Raw genomic sequence first — 5858 nt, 5'->3', positions numbered from 1 at the left:
TCAGGAAGCAACACTTAGAACTGGACATGGAACAACAGACTGGTTCCAAATAGGAAAAGGAGTACATCAAGGCTGTATGTTGTCACCCTGCTTATTTAACTTCTATGCGGAGTACATCATGAGAAACGCTGGGCTGGAAGAGGCACAAGCCGGGATCAAGATTGCAGGGAGAAATATCAATAACCTCAGATATGCAGATGACACCACCCTTATGGCAGAAAGTGAACAGGAACTAAAAAGCCTCTTGATGAAAGTGAAAGAGGAGAGTGAAAAAGTTGGCTTAAAGCTCAACATTCAGAAAACGAAGATCATGGCATCTGGTCCCATCACTTCATGGGAAATAGATGGGGAAACAGTGGAAACAGTGGCAGACTTTATTTGGGGAGGGCTCCAAAATCACTGCAGATGGTGACTGCAACCATGAAATTAAAAGACGCTTACTCCTTAGAAGGAAAGTTATGACCAACCTAGATAGCATATTCAAAAGCAGAGACATTACTTTGCCAACAAAGGTCCATCTAGTCAAGGCTATGGTTTTTCCAGTGGTCATGTATGGATGTGAGATTTGGACTGTGAAGAAAGCTGAGCGCCAAAGAATTGATGCTTTTGAACTGTGGTGTTGGAGAAGACTCTTGAGAGTCCCTTGGACTGCAAGGAGATCCAACCAGTCCATTCTGAAGGAGATCAGCCCTGGGATCTCTTTGAAAGGAATGATGCTAAAGCTGAAACTCCAGTATTTTGGCCACCTCATTGGAAGAGTTGACTCATTGGAAAAGACTCTGATGCTGGGAGGGATTGTGGGCAGGAGGAGAAGGGGACGACAGAGGATGAGATGGCTGGATGGCATCACTGACTCAATGGACGTGAGTCTGAGTGAACTCCAGGAGTTGGTGATGGGCTGGGAGGCCTGGCGTGCTGCAATTCATGGGGTCACAAAGAGTCGGACACGACTGAGCGACTGAACTGAACTGAGGGCTTCCCTGGTGGCTCAGTGGTAAAGAATCTATCTCACAATCCAGGAGATTCAGGTTTGAGCCCTGATCTGAAAAGATCCCACATGTCTCAGAGTAAGTAAGCCTATGCACCATGACATTGAGTCTGTGCTCTAGAGCCACAACTACTGAAGCCTTCAAACCCTAGAGACTGTGCTCTACAAGAAGAAGCCACCACAGCCAGATGCCTGAGCTCCACAGCTAGCAAGTAGCCCCTGCTCACCACTACAGAAAAGCTCACACAGCAACAAAGACCCAGCACAGTCAGAAATAAATAAACTTTTAAAAGCTCAGGAAATGAAATGCTAAAAAAAGAGCATTAATTTACTTTTACCTCAGGCTAACAGGGCTGTGTCCAGTGCTTCTTGGTCTGCACTTGGCCACCCACAGTGAGTCTTCTAGTTAAACCAATGCAGAACAAGCAAATACATTGCCTCCTATCTGTGTAAAACTCTTCAGGATACATTTCCCTTGGTCAGAAGGTGGAAATTCTTGGCAGAAGTGATTTTCTCTGCCTCTTCACAAGAAGAACACTTGGCTGGATGCAACTCCATGAAGTGTAACTCTGTGCACCTCTCAAGTTCTGTTGCAGGAAGAGGGACCCTTTCCAGGGCCTGACAGTAGGCTCTTGTCTATCACTCAGCAATGAACTGCCCAAGGAGACACATGTGCTAATAAAGTAAGAGAACGTTATGGAGAAGGGGCACCCAGGCAGAGAGTAGCAAGGTAAGGCAACCCAGGAGAAGTGCTCTGCAACGGGGCTCACAGTCCCAGCTTTAATGGTGATGGGAGCAGTTTCCGGGTTGTTTCTGGCCAATCGGGGTCCTTCCTGGCGGTTCATGCAATGCTCAATCAAGATGGATTCCAGCAAACTCTTTCCAGCTGGTGGTGACTTATGAGTTCCGTGTTTCCCACTAAGACCTCCAGTCATAAAATAACTCAGGCAAATGGTTACTATTGTGCCTGGCCAGGGTGGGCAGTTTCAGTCAGTGTGTTTCCCCTAACAACCAGGAAAGTTCGGGAAAGGTCAAAAGGAGATGCCACATGTCCTACCACCTCCCAGAATTCTTCTCGTTGAAATCAATCTTGGTTGAGCGATGCACGAGCCAGCAGGAAGGACCCTGAGTAAGAATGATTGGCCAGAGACAACCCAGAAACTAATTCCATCACTGTAAAACCAGGGGCTTTGAACCCCGTGGCTGAGAAGTCCTCCTAAATTCCATTAATCTGCTCATCTCTGTCTGGACACCCCTTCCCCCAAAAATCTCTTACTTTGTCAGAACACGTGTCTCCTTGGACAAGTCATTTCCAAGTGTTAGACAAGAGCCCACTCTTGGGCCCTGGAGAGCGTCCCGCTTCCTGCAACAGTTCCACCAGGGCTGCAGTCACTGCATTTGTCCCAAGAGCACCAGCCTGTAGCTTTTCAGTTGTCTTTTGACAAGTCCATTTGCATACCCATTTATACTCCTGAGCTTTGTATTCAGAATGATAACCTGCACCCGCATGCAACAAGACAAAGCCCCCTGGCTTCTCTTTATGGGACTCCTTTGCTTCCAACTCTTCAGCTATTATTTTAACAGCCAAAACCTGAGAATATCTGGAAGGCAGCCCTTCTCCAGAACCCATCTCCTTCTTCATGGTCAATCTACCATCTTCTATTTGGAAAAGAGTATATTCTCATCCAAAAGTAACCTGTGGCGGATTCATTTTGATATTTGGCAAAACTAATACAATTATGTAAAGTTTAAAAATAAAATTAAATTAAAAAAAAAAAAAAGAAAAAAAGGAAAAAAAAAAAAGTAACTGCAGGAAAGGAACTTCCCCACATCAGCCCCAAGCCCTCACAGCACCGGAAGCAGAAAACCTGAAATCTTTCAATGATAGAAAACCTAATACCATCTGGTGGAATCTCTAAGATAACTGAGAGAAAGTAACCTTCCAGAGATAAAAAGTGGAACAGATCACTTAATGGAGTGGGACCTGCCAAAATGGAGAAAACCTCTATGAATCACTGGGTTTACCAGTGTTGGCAGTATGCAGAAGGCCGATTTGATTTTTTGCCTGTACTTTAGGCCACACATTCTTAAAACTTTATTCCTACTTATTATTCCCTAATAATTATTCAGTGCTGGTAGAATAATTTGTTGTGACCAAACTAGGGTACATGGCCTCCTGCTAGTCTATGTCTTGCTTTCCAGTCTCCAACAGCTCTTTCTCTGCTGACTCCAGTGTTACTCCATAGGCCTCCTCGCACTCACTGGTCAAATCCTAACTGTTAATATGCATCTAGATTGGAACACTTTTAAATACAAAGAGTGTAAATAAATGCAAGTCATTTTACAAGAATTTAAAATGTTTTAAAGGCTGAATGCATGCGAAATAATCATCAGGAAGGAAAAGACCATTAATTGCATACTTAAGAATTCAAGAGGGAGTGTAAGCAGGAAGTGAAAGATATGCAGAAAGGGAAATTCAAGTCCAAGATCTCTTAGTACAGCATTTCTCTTTGTCTTTGTGATTGTGAGCACTCATTTATAATAAGTGGAATTTTTAGTGAACTTATTCTAGACTCAATTTTCACCTAGCCTTTTTACTGTAATCAAATATGAATATAGGAAGATAGATCAGGCCAACGCTTAATGCCTGTGAGTTCTGCTTTTTGATTCCATAACTCTAGGGCAGACTTGGATTTACCTGTTTGATAATGTATGGGGGAAATTTTTTGAACTGGAACTTCAATTTCTGTTAGACTGAATATTAATTTATAATGCTTTGCTGCCTAATCCTAGGTGTAAATTGACCAGTTATACTCCAGTTTCCCTCAAGGGAGCTACTTTTTATTGAGATGGGACTAGATGTCCAAATTTACTTTTTATTTAGATGCATATATCCTACTGGATCTCTTATTGGGTAGGTTTCTGCAGCAGTGGAACCTATTGGGATGTGGATTATGTACAAAGGATACATATTTCTGAAAATGACCCAACAGTAAATGTGTGATAAGAGTTGAGCACTGCACTGCAAAATAAGCTAGCATATTATTATTCATTTTATTATGCCTTTATTATGCATTTATTTTTATTTTATTATTCCTTAACTATAAGCCACACAAACAACTCTATGGTACAGACAAACCCTGAGAGAAAATAGGATTGAATCATGGATGACAAGCATTACTTTCTAGCTAGAAGGCAAAACCTCTGTGTTTCAGTAAAAATAGGTGACATCTATCTTATATACAGCAACTTGCAGAACCATTCTGATTACAGCCCATCTTCAAAAACAGCTTCAGATAAAACTGGACCACCTTGGCCATAAATATTGACTGGTCTGAATTAAAGATATGCAATTGGTTCAAGAGGGAAAAAACTTTTCTTGCACAATTTTAATAGATTTATGTAATAGATATAACTTTATTTTCTTAAATTTCCACAAACTACACACTGAAATCAATATATTACTTAGCAAGTGAAATGTTGCATCATATAATTCATATGTAACATTTAAGATTTTCTAATGTTTACAAAGTACAGAATAATCCATAGTATAATATCATAGATGGAATTATGATCATTTCAAAGTTTGTCTCTGACAGAAATATTTTAACATGCCACTTAGCACTGCTTCAGGTTTATAATTATTTTCGTCCTTGAGAATTTTGCAAATAAGTTGGCATGAATTTTTATTTACATCCTTAATGTAAGTAGATTTTAACTTCTGGAAAACAAAAGAGTTTCTGGGCTCTGACAACTTCTCATGGATTTAATCTCTGTAGCACTGATATATGCTAATTTGACAGTGACTTCTTTGCAAGTTTGTAGCCCCAGACTTCCTGTTAACCCTGCTTCAACTAGAATTCTTACTGCACTTGGTTTCTGGGCATGCGGCTCACTCATTCCACGTCCTCACTCCTTATCCGCTGTTCTTTGACAATCTCTGAATAATGAGTGAGTCTTTACTGGGTGATTGCTTTGTGAAGAGAAATGAATAATTTACCTGATAATCATGGTCATCTATCAGACTATGCATTTTTTTCTAATAAGTGATTTTGCTATGTTTGCTTAAAACTTAACGCTGAATTTTTCATGAATTGGATGAGTGCTTTCCAGCATCTGTTTATAATGTCAACCAACATTTTTTATGAGATGAAACCTTGGGAGATGAGAACAGGAAAACTGGGTGTTTAAAAAGATATATTACCTTTCAGAATGGGGGCTCTTTGTACCTGAATTATAAGGTCTCCAAAGGATTCAGAGTGATTTTGCAGTTTTCAGATCTTTTGTTCATGATGTTCAGCATATTGTGCATCATTTACACACTTCTTGAAAGATCAGCTTGTACTTAATGCTTTGGAAAGGGGGAATCATGGGAACTAGGTACTTATATTCAAGTATTCTTGTTGAGTAACATCTGAAGGTCTGAACGCTAAAATCTTCTATTTAAAAACCTAGCTTAAAGCTTAACAAAGAAGCTAATGTATCAGTTTGAGAGTATTAAAGGCATAAAAGCATATTTTATTTGCTGTGATTACTCCTTAGGAAATGAAAAATTAAATAGAATACACAGTAAAGAAACTTTAATTATCTTATAAAATAAGATACAATTTATACATCTCTAAGGAAGAATTAATATTGTACAAAAAATCTGCATAGTAATTTGTAGTTTCAAAAGTACTTTTAAAGTGTTTATCATGTTTAATATATTTTTAAAAATTAGAAATTCAGAATTTTACCTTATTAAAAAACATATTCAACTTAAATATTATTAATTTTAGAAGATGAGTAGGACAAAATGTATTTAATTCTTTAATTAATATGTACATGTGAATTATATTTGGTAAATGTGTTTGTTTTTGTTGTATAATAA

Source organism: Bos javanicus, chromosome 9, assembly GCF_032452875.1.
Source record: "Bos javanicus breed banteng chromosome 9, ARS-OSU_banteng_1.0, whole genome shotgun sequence".
Taxonomy (NCBI): Eukaryota; Metazoa; Chordata; class Mammalia; order Artiodactyla; family Bovidae; genus Bos; species Bos javanicus.
Note: the sequence above shows the minus strand (reverse complement) of the source record.